Here is a 12,294-nt window from a genome sequence, read left to right on the forward strand (position 1 = left end):
TTACATGCTCCTCATATTTTTCACACCTTTTCATGCTCTTCATATTTTTCACACCGTTTCATGCTCCTCATATTTTTCATACTGATTCATGCTCCTCTTATTTTTCACACCTTTACATTCTACTCATATATTTGGCCCCTTTTCATTCTGTTCATATTTTTGACACCTTTTCAAGCTCCTCATATTTTTGACACCTTTTCATGCTCCTTTTATATTTCAGACCTTTTCATGCTCCTCGTATTTTTCTGACCTTTTCATGCTCCTCGTATTTCAGACCTTTTCATGCTCCTCGTATTTTTCACAACTTTTCATGCCTTTCGCATTTTTCAGACCTTTTCATGCTCCTCGTATGTTTCAGACTTTTTCAAGCTCCTCGTATTTTTCACACCTATTCATGCTCCTCATATTTTTCTCACCTTTTCATGTTCTTCATATTTTTCACACCATTTCATGCTCCTCATATTTTCATACCGTTTCATGCTCCTCATAATTTTCACACCTTTTCATGCTCCTCATATTTTTGACAACTTTTGAAGCTCTTCATAGTTTTCACACAGTTTCATGCTCTTCATATTTTCACACCGTTTCATGCTCCTCATATTTTTGACACCTTTTCATGATCCTCATATTTTTCTGACCGTTTCATGATCCTCATATTTTTCAGACTGTTTTATGCTCCTCATATTTTTCAGACCGTTTCATTCTCCTCATATTTCTCACACCTTTTATTGCCCCTCATATTTTTTATACCTTTTGAAGCTCTTCATATTTTCCACACCGTTTCATGCTCTTCATAATTTCACACCGTTTCATGCTCCTCATATTTTTGACACCTTTTCATGCTCTTCATATTTTTCACACCTTTTCATACTCCTCATATTTTTCACACCTTTTCATACTCTTCATATTATTCACACCGTTTCATGCTCCTTATATTTTTGACACCTTTTCATGCTCTACATATTTTTCAGTCCTTTTCATGCTCCTCGTATTTTTCAGAACTTTTCATACCCCTCGTATTTTTCAGACCATTTCATGCTCCTCGTATTTTTCAGACCATTTCATGCTCCTCGTATTTTTCAGACCTTTTCATGCTCCTCGTATTTTTCAGATATTTTCATGCTCCTCATATTTGTCACACCTTTTCATGATCCTCATATTTGTCACACCTTTTCATGCTCTTCATATTTTTCTCACCTTTTCATGCTCTTCGTATATTTCACACCTTTTCATTCTCTTCATATTTTTGACACCTTTTCTTGCTGCTCGTGTTTTTCACACCTTTTCATGCTCCTCGAATTTTTCACATATTTTCATGCTCTTCATCTTTTTCACACCTTTTCATGCCCTCTTATTTTTCACACCTTTTCATGCTCTTCATATATTTCACACCTTTTAATGCTCTTCATAATTTTCAGATCTTTTCTGCTCATGATATTTTTCACAGTTTTTAATGCTCTTCGTGTTTTTCACACCTGTTCCTGCTTTCGTATTTTTCAGACCGTTTCGTGCTCCTCATATTTTTCACACCTTTTCATGCTCTTCATATTTTTCACACCTTTTCATGCTCCTCATATTTTTCAGACCTTTTCATGCTCCTCGTATTTTCCTGACCTTTTCATGCTCCACCTATTTTTCAGACCATTTCATTCTCCACGTATTTTTCAGACCCTTTTATTATCCTCGTATTTTTCAGACCTTTTCATGCTCCTCGTATTTTTCAGACCTTTTCGTGCTCCTCGTAATTTTCAGACGTTTTCATTGCCTCGAATTTTCCACACCTTTTCATGCTGTTCGTAATTTTCACACCTTTTCATGCTCTTCGTATTTCTCACACTTTTTCATGCTCTTCATATTTTTCACAACTTTTCATGCTCTTCATATTTTTCAGACCTTTTCATGCTCTTGATATTTTACACACCTTTTCATGCTTTTCATATTTTTCACACTTTTCATGCTCTTCGTATTTTTCACACCTCTTCATGCTCTTCATATTTTTCACACCTTTTCATGCTCTTCATATTTTTAACACCTTTTCATGCTTTTCATATTTTTCAGAGCTTTTCATGCTCTTGATATTTTTCACACCTTTTCATGGGCTTCGTATTTTTCACACCTTTTCATGCTCTTCGTATTTTTCACACCTTTTCATGCTCCTCTTATTTTTCTCAGCTTTTCCTGCTCCTCATATATTTCACACCTTTTCATGTTCTTCATATTTTACACCGTTTCATGCTCGTCATATTTTTCATACAGATTCATGCTCCTCATATTTTTCACACCTTTACATGCTCCCAATGTTTTTGACACCTTTTAATTCTCTTCATATTTTTCACACCTTTTCAGGCTGCTCATATTTTTGACACCTTTTCATGCTCTACATATTTTTCAGTCCTTTTCATGCTCCTCGTATTTTTCAGACCTTTTCATGCTCCTCGTATTTTTCAGACCTTTTCATGTTCCTCGTATTTTTCTGACCGTTTCATGTTCCTCATATATTTCAGACCTTTTCATGCTCCTCATATTTTTCAGACCGTTTCATGCTCCTCATATTTTTCACACCTTTTCATGCTCCTCATAATTTTCATACAGTTTCATGCTCCTCATATTGTTCAGACCATTTCATGCTCCTCATATTTTTCACACCTTTTCATGCTCTACATATTTTTCAGACCTTTGATGCTCCTCGTATTTTCGAGACCTTTTCATGCTCCTCGTATTTTTCACCCTTTCATGCTCCTTGTATTTTACAGACCTTTTCATGCTCCTCATAATTTTCAGACATTTTCATGCTCCTCGTATTTTTCAGACCTTTTCATGCTCCACGATTTTTTCAAACCTTTTCATGCTCCTCGTATTATTCACACCTTTTCATGCTCTTCGTATTTTTCACACCATTTCATGCTCCTCGTATTTTTCATACCTTTTCATGCTCCTCGTATTTTTGACTCCTTTTCATTCTCTTCATATATTTCACACCATTTCATGCTCTTCGTATTTCTCACACCTTTTCATGCTCTTCGTATTTCTCACACCTTTTCATGCCCTTCGTAGTTTTCACAAATTTTCATGCTCTTCATATTTTTCACGCCTTTTCATGCTTCTCGTATTTTTCAGACGGTTTCATGCTCCTCGTAATTTTCACACCTTTTCATGCTCTTCCTATTTTTCACACCATTTCATTCTCTTCGTATTTTTCAGACCGTTTCATTCTCCTCATATTTTGCACACCTTTTCATGCTCTTCGTATTTTCAAAGCTTTTCATGCTTTTCATATTTTTCAGACCTTTTCATGCTCTTGATATTTTTCATACCTTTTCCTGCTCTTCGTGTTTTCACACCTTTTCAAGTTCTTCATATATTTCACTCCTTTTCATGCTCCTAATATTTTTCACACCGTTTCATGCTCCTCATATTTTTGACAGTTTTTCTTGCCCCTCATATTTTTCAGACCGTTTCTTGCTCCTCATATTTTTCACACCTTTTCATGCTCCTCATATTTTTCTCACGTTTTCATGCTCTTCATATTTTTCACACCGTTTCATGCTCCTCATATTTTTCATATCATTTCATTCTCCTCATATTTTTCACACCTTTTCAAGCTCTTCATATTTCTGACACCTTTTGAAGCTCTTCATATTTTGACACCTTTTGAAGCTTTTCATATTTTTCACACCGTTTCATGCTCCTCATATTTCTCTCAACTTTTCATGCTCCTCGTATTTTTCAGACTATTTCATGCTCCTCATATATTTTAGACCGTTTCATGCTCCTCATATTTTTCAGTGCTTTTCATGCTCTTCATATTTTTGAGACCTTTTCATGCTCTTGATATTTTTCACACCTTTTCATACTCCTCCTATTTTTCACACCTTCTCATGCTCTTCATATTTTTCACAACTTTTCATGTTCTTCATATTTTTCACACCTTTTCATGCTCTTCATATTTTTCAGACATTTTCATGCTCTTGATATTTTTCACACCTTTTCAAGCTCTTCGTGTTTTTCACACCTTTTCATGCTCTTCGTGTTTTTCACACCTTTTCATGCTCTTCATATTTTTCTCACCGTTTCATGCTCCTCATATTTTTGACAGTTTTTCATGCTCCTCATAATTTTCAGATCATTTCATGCTCCTCATATTTTTCAGACCATTTCATGCTCCTCATATTTTTCACACCTTTACGTGCTCCTCATATTTTTCACACTTTTTCATTCTGTTCATATTTTTCACACCGTTTCATGCTCCTCATATTTTTCATACTGATTCATGCTCCTCTTATTTTTCACACCTTTACATTCTACTCATATATTTGACCCCTTTTCATTCTCTTCATATTTTTGACACCTTTTCAAGCTCCTCATATTTTTGACACCTTTTCATGCTCCTTTTATTTTTCAGACCTTTTCATGCTCCTCGTATTTCAGACCTTTTCATGCTTCTCGTATTTTTCACAATTTTCATGCCTTTTGCATTTTTCAGACCTTTTCATGCTCCTCGTATGTTTCAGACTTTTTCAAGCTCCTCGTATTTTTCACACCTTTTCATGTTCTTCATATTTTTCACACCATTTCATGCTCCTCATATTTTCATACCGTTTCATGCTCCTCATAATTTTCACACCTTTTCATGCTCCTCATATTTTTGACAACTTTTGAAGGTCTTCATAGTTTTCACACAGTTTCATGCTCTTCAATTTTCACACCGTTTCATGCTCCTCATATTTTTGACACCTTTTCATGATCCTCATATTTTTCTGACCGTTTCATGATCCTCATATTTTTCAGACTGTTTCATGCTCCTCATATTTTTCACACCGTTTCATTCTCCTCATATTTCTCGCACCTTTTATTGCCCCTCATATTTTTTACACCTTTTAAAGCTCTTCATATTTTCCACACCGTTTCATGCTCTTCATAATTTCACACCGTTTCATGCTCCTCATATTTTTGACACCTTTTCATTCTCCTCATATTTTTCAGACCGTTTGATGCTCCTCATATATTTCGGACCGTTTCATGCTCCTCATATTTTTCACACCTTTACATGCTCTTCATATATTTCACACCGTTTCATGCTCTTCATATTTTTCATAAGGATTCATGCTCCTCATATTTTTCAAACCTTTACATGCTCTTCATATTTTTGACACCTTTTCATGCTCCTCATATTTTTGACACCTTTTCATGCTCTACATATTTTTCAGACCTTTTCATGCTCCTCTTATTTTTCAGACCTTTTCATGCTACTCGTATTTTTCACACCTTTTCATGCTCCTCATATTTTTCACACCTTTTCCTGCTCTTCATATTTTTCAGACGCGTTTCATGCTCCTCTTATCTTTCACACCTTTTCATGCTCTCATATTTTTCACACCTTTTCATGCTCATCATATTTTTCACACGCGTTCCATGCTACTCATATTTTTCATACAATTTCGTGCCCCTCATATTTTCAACTCCTTTACATGCCTCCTATATGTTGACATCTTTTCTGCTTTTCATATTTTTCAGACCTTTTCATGCTCCTCGTATTTTTTCAGACCATGTTCATCTCCTTTTATTTTTCAAGACCTTTTCATGCTCTCGTTTTTTCAATATTTGAATAATATGTACAGCATGAAAAGTGTGAAAAATATGAGGAGCATGAAACGGTCTGAACAATATGAGAAGCATGAAACTGTATGAAAAATATGAGGAGCATGATACAGTGTGAAAAATATGAAGAGCATGAAAAGTTGTGAAAATATGAAGAGCATGAAAAGGTGTGAAAAATATGAGGAGCATGAAACGGTCTGAAAAATATGAGGAGCATGAAAAGTTCTGAAATATATGAGGAGCATGAAAAGGTCAGAAAAATACGAGGAGCATGAAATGGTCTGAAAAATACGAGGAGCATGAAAAGGTCTGAAAAATACGAGGAGCATGAAAAGGTCTGAAAAACATGAGGAGCAGGCAAAGGTCTGAAAAATATGTAGAGCATGAAAAGGTGTCAAAAATATGAGCAGCATGAAAAGGTGTGAAAAATATGAAGAGAATGAAAAGGTGTCAAAAACATTAGGAGCATGTAAAGGTGTGAAAAATATGAGGAGCATGAATCTGTATGAAAAATATGACGAACATGAAATGGTGTAAAAATATAAAGAGCATGAAAAGGTGTGAAATATATCAGGAGCATGAAAAGCTGAGAAAAATAGGAAGAGCATGAAAAGGTGTGAAAAACACGAAGCCCATGAAAAGGTGTGAAAAATATCAAGAGCATGAAAAGCTCTGAAAAATATGATGAACATGAAAATGTGTGAAAAATATGAAGAGCATGAAAAGGTGTGAAAAATAGGAGGAGCATGAAAAGGTGTGAAAAATACGAGGAGCATGAAAAGGTCTGAAAAATATGAAGAGCATGAAAAGATATCAAACATATAGGAGCATGTAAAGGAGTTGAAAATATGAGGACCATGAAACTGTATGAAAAATATGAGGAACATGAAGTGGTGTGAAAAATATGAAGAGCATGAAAAGCTTTCAAAAATATGAGGAACATGTAAAGGTGTGAAAAATATGAGGAGAATGAATCTGAATGAAAAATATGAGGAGCATGAAACGGTGTGAAAAATATGAAGAGCATGACAACAAGCAAAACTGTCAAAAATATGAGGAGCATGAAACGGTGTGAAAAATATGAAGAGCACGAAAAGGTGTGAAAAATATGAGGAGTATGAAAAGGAGTGAAATATACGAAGAACTTGAAAAGGTGTGAAAAACACGAAGAGCAGGAAAAGGTATGAAAAATATCAAGAGCATGAAAAGGTCTGAAAAATATGAAGAGCATGAAAAGCTTTGAAAAATACGAAGAGCATGAAAAGGTGTGCAAAATATGAAGAAAATGAAACGGTCTGAAATATACGAAGAGAATGAAATGGTGTGAAAAATACAAAGAGCATGAAAAGGCATGAAAAATATGAAGAGCAAGAAAATTTGTGAAAACTACAAAGTACATGAAAAGGTGTGAGAAATACGAAGAGCATGAAAAGGTGTGAGAAATACGAACAGCATGAAATGGTGTAAAATATACGAAGAGCATGAAAAGGTGTCAAAAATACGAGGAGCATGAAATGTTGTGAAAAATACGAACAGCATGAAAAGGTCTGAAAAATACAAGGAGCATGAAAGGGTGAAAAATACGAGGAGCATGAAAAGGTCTGGAAAATACGAGGAGCATGAAAAGGTCTGAAAAATATATAGAGCATGAAAAGGTGTGAAAAATATAAGGAGCATGAAACGGTCTGAACAATATGAGGAGCATGAAACTGTATGAAAAATATGAGGAGCATGATACAGTGTGAAAAATATGAAGAGCATGAAAAGTTGTGAAAATATGAAGAGCATGAAAAGGTGTGAAAAATATGAGGAGCATGAAAAGTTCTGAAAAATATGAGGAGCATGAAAAGGTCAGAAAAATACGAGGAGCATGAAATGGTCTGAAAAATACGAGGAGCATGAAAAGGTCTGAAAAACACGAGGAGCAAGCAAAGGTGTGAAAAATATGTAGAGCATGAAAAGGTGTCAAAAATATGAGCAGCATGAAAAGGTGTGAAAAACACGAAGCCCATGAAAAGGTGTGAAAAATATCAAGAGCATGAAAAGCTCTGAAAAATATGAAGAGCATGAAAATGTGTGAAAAATATGAAGAGCATGAAAAGGTGTGAAAAACAAGAAGAGCATGAAAAGGTGTGAAAAATATGAAGAGCATGAAAAGGTGTGAAAAATACGAAGAGCATGAAACGGTGTGGAGAATACGAGGAGCATGAAATGGTGTGAAAAATACGAGAAGCATGAAAAGGTCTGAAAAATACGAGGAGCATGAACAGGTCTGAAAAATATGAAGACCATGAAAAGATATCAAACATATGAGGAGCAGAAAAGCTGAGAAACATATAAAGAGCATGAAACGGTGTCAAAAATATGAGGATAATGAACCTGAATCAAACAAGGGTTTGTTGAGTGATGTCAGGACTCCTGCCTAGTTGCGAGGGACAACTCGGGATTCTCCTCGAGGCTTGGCAGGGCAATTGGGACGCCTCTCCAGCTGAGGCGGGAGACCAAGACTCCCTTTCCACGTGCCACAGGAATCCTGGGACTCCTATCAAGTTTCACGAGGAGTCAGGCATCGTCTCCTTTGGAGGCACTGATCTCCGCGTACCTCTGGAGTTTTCAAAGGATGTGAGGCTATCGGTCGCGATGAGGTGGGGAACTAAGTCTTTCTCTGTGCTTTCCACAGGGGATTCAGACATCCTTTCGTCTGGGAGATGCAAGACGAGCCTGCATTGAAGTCACTGCAGGGATATCCGGCCTTATTTCCATCAGGGCATCGCGGTGTCCATTCCACTTGAGGCCGCAAACTCAGGGTCCCTCTCACATACCTAGAGCTGAGAGAAGCCTCCTCTTGAGGTGCTTGTGGTAAGGTGGTATTCCTCTGGAGTCGAAGCCAGGGATTAACCTCTCATCTCGAGTTGATTTTTGGTCCACGGAGCTCTTTCGTGTTGCTACAGTGACCTCAGGATCCCTCTAGCCTTGAAACAGTGTTCTTGGGGTTTCTCTGGAGTGCCATCAAGGAAATCAAGGCTCCTTTCATGTGTGATGTGCAACACGGAATGCTCTGCACGCAGTGCAGGGGAATCGGGCCTCATCTCGCGGCGAGGGGGAAGTCTCATGGTTTTTCTCGAGTTGTGGCGGGAACCTGGGGTATATTCTCGATTACGACGGGGATGGCCCTTCCACCCACGTGTTTCTTCAGCGATGTCAGGACTCCTGCCTAGTTGCGAGGGACAACTCGGGATTCTCCTCGAGGCTTGGCAGGGCAATTGGGACGCCTCTCCAGCTGAGGCGGGGGACCAAGGGTCCCTTTCCACGTGCCACAGGAATCCTGGGACTCCTATCAAGTTTCACGAGGAGTCAGGCATCGTCTCCTTTGGAGGCACTGATCTCCGCGTACCTCTGGAGTTTTCAAAGGATGTGAGGCCTCCGGTCGCGATGAGGTGGGGAACTAGGTCTTTCTCTGTGGTCTCCACAGGGGATTCAGACATCCTTTCGAAAAGTATTCCTTTGGAACCACACCTGGAGACCACACTAGAGGGAATAGTGATTGTACTATACTCATGGGCCATTAATGCCTGAGAACCACTCCTCTCCTTCATGGTCATCAAAGGCAGAACAGAAAAAGAAAGAACTGCTGATACAAGGACCATAATCCTAACCAACCTCTAGGAGACTGACAGAAAATGATACTACACCGTTAATAGAATCAGTACTATAAACTGACAATAGCACACTTGAACAGCACAGGATTTCTGGACTTCCATTCCCTGGAGCAGTGAACAGAGCCTACAGGTGTCTTGCTGGGACATAACACAAATTCTCTGGCTCTTCAGTTCAGGATGAAAATGCCCTATCACAAGGAAGCGTGGTCTACAGGTGAACTTCAGAGCATGGTAAAACATAGGAAACAAAGTCTTCCTGGCCCTCTTTCCAAATGCAAGAGAAGTATGAAAGATGTAGTGATTCCAGGTTTAGCAAGGATAATCTCTTGACAGGGAGGTGGGGGAGGGTAAATGGGTAAAGGGGGTCAACTGGGTGGTGAGGATGGGGACTGGACTTGTAGTGGTGAGCATGCTGCAGGGTACACGGAGGCTGAGCATTTTTAATGTTTTCAATATCTATGTGTACATACTAATAAATGTGAAAAGGATAATCTCTTGAGACTATCACCTTCCATTGTTCAAGAGTATCTGGACCACCTAGAGCAGGATGGTCCAAACAGTGCTGTGTTCTACTGAGGGCTATCATTACATCAATCCTCCCCATTATATGGCAAAGGTTGGTAGAAATCATGCTTTTTCAGCTTGGAAGGCATTCGTCATCAGACCCTAAGCTGATGAATAAGGGGAGGGAGGGAAGGAGAGAGGAAGCTATGGACTCTGGTGCTGTTGGACAACGTTTCACGTGTGTCGTCATGATCTGATGCTGGAGGGATGACTCACGTGCAGTGACTCCACGGGGAGGGGAGCGCTGCAACCTCGAGCCTGGAGGGCAGGGGCAGTGACGTTTACATGTCTGCACCCTGTGACCCAGAACAAGGCTTAGGACACAAAAGACACTGGAAAGTTATCTCTTTGGTGAACAAATGAACAAATAAACAAGAATGTCTTCTTTGAAAAGTCTGTTTCAAAAACTATAGAAATTAACCAGGGACAACTCTATTCTATTCTGAGCATACTGAAGACCAAGACTCTATGTCATCTCTGTATCTCCTCTAACATGTAAAAACAACCTACAGAAGTTCTTTGGTGGATGTTGTTGCTGTTTAGTCACTGAGTCGTGTCTGCCTCTCTGTGACCCGATGGACTGTAGCTCACCAGGCTCTTCTGTCTATGGGACTCCCCAGGCAAGAATACTGGAGTGGGTTGCCATTTCCTTCTCCAGGAGCTCTTCCCGATCCAGGGCTGGAACCCGTACCTCTGGCATTGGCAGGCGGATTCCTTACTGCTGAGCCCCCTGGGAAGCCCCCTTTGATTAGACAGAGGTGAACTAGGTTTAAAGGTGTTCTCAGACAGCTTGTACAATGTGCTAGATGCCACATCGAGGGGACATGGTGGTGTTTTTCCTCATGTGAAGTGTGTTGGTTCTTTTATTAGAATCTGCAGAGTCCCAAGTTGATCTATTTGAAAATCTATTATGATCATCTTTTAAATAATGGCAACAGAACATGGTGTTCTTACAAAACTATACTATCATGACAATTATCCAACACACAGAAGAAAACATCTGGTTCTAATGAAGTCAACCTATCTCACTCTTTTTGGATCTGTGAGGAATAAAATTGGTAATAGAGACCTTGTTGACACAATACGCAAAATAACCGGTGCTTCTCAACTAGGCATCGCTTTTCTGATCTGTACTATTGGAAGGTATCTTCCGAAAGTAATCTCTTCTTGGTATGCTGCACACTGGTTCAGCACTGCAGCTCTTCTTGTTTATCACTTATCCTACCAGGAAGGGACTGTTGAGGTTCCCAGTTTAAACGATGGTAACTTTTTTAATGAGACCAATCACTACACAGTAAGTAATAACTACTCATTCACTAAATGCAAACTATTTGTAAAAATTAAAGCTCCACTTTTATAAGAAGTCAATTTGCTATAATAGGATTACAGATGAAATATATATCATACTAACTTAAACATTTTTTGTAATGTACATAAAAATCTAATACAGGATTTTAGGGGCTGTAATTAAACACATGGAATGCTTTTCAGACAATACTGTCTCTGATGTTAAATTACCTACAATTAACTTCTTTAACAATTCTGAAGACTAGACTATTAAGAAATTCATTTAAAAACACATGCAATTTACACTAATTTTATCATAGTTTTTTGATTATTGAAATTTCCTCACTCCTACTTTATCTATGGTAGAATCACCAAGAGTAGTTCATTATTATCAGATGACTTACCTGGGTTGCTCTTTTCGGGAGGAGTTTTAGGCCTCTTTTCTTTATATTCAGAGATCAGTTGGCAAATGCTATGTGTTAAAAATGTGATAAATAATATTTTAACACTAATAGGAAAAAAAACTACCAACTATGTTAAATTCTTAGATTATTTCAGACAATGTCAGCGATAATATCAAAACTACAATTGTCCCATACATTTCAAGTTTCTAAGTTCTACCAAGTTTTATTTACCATGTATTTAAAGGAGAAAGAAAAGGAAGATGAAGTAGTCATGAACTGAGGGCAATAGAGCTCAGTAGATTAACTAGATTTAGCTTGGCATATGAAAACTCTTTCCAACTCGCAAATCCTAGCTCTGTAACCAACTGCTCTTTGTTTCGAGAGAATTGCTTCTCTTGAGTTCAAAGTCATCCTCTCCACAACTGGGATCTTACTGCCTTATTTCACAAGGGGATTAAGAGGAGGTAATGAGATAATATAGCCCCAAAATGCTTGCAGAAACAGTCAAAGAATGGAATAATTTGCTCTTGATCGTTATTGTTGGAACTACTTTGGAATTCCAAGTAAAACCAATGTGTGTTTTCTTATATGTTTAGCATTCAAGGGTCTCAGGAAACTGTTATTAATTATGGTGATTAGTGTTCTCTGTGGTTTGTAATTTAGGGAATCTCAGCTCTTATGTAATTTGTACCTACATTTATTTATAAAATATGAACTCACTACATTAGGTAACATAATTATCCCCCATTATTGCAGCTAATCACACCAAGCACAGAAAACTA

The 12,294-nt window shown here is 38.0% G+C and overlaps 1 protein-coding gene across 30 annotated transcripts in view; it reads right to left on the reverse strand.

Moving 5' to 3' along the window:
* The window catches only part of LOC122447855 (ankyrin repeat domain-containing protein 26-like), a 933,540-nt gene that overhangs the window by 782,110 nt on the left and 139,136 nt on the right, over positions 1-12,294 (reverse strand). The gene's annotated exons all lie outside the window — the stretch shown is intronic.

Source organism: Cervus canadensis, chromosome 10, assembly GCF_019320065.1.
Source record: "Cervus canadensis isolate Bull #8, Minnesota chromosome 10, ASM1932006v1, whole genome shotgun sequence".
NCBI classification, from domain to species: Eukaryota; Metazoa; Chordata; class Mammalia; order Artiodactyla; family Cervidae; genus Cervus; species Cervus canadensis.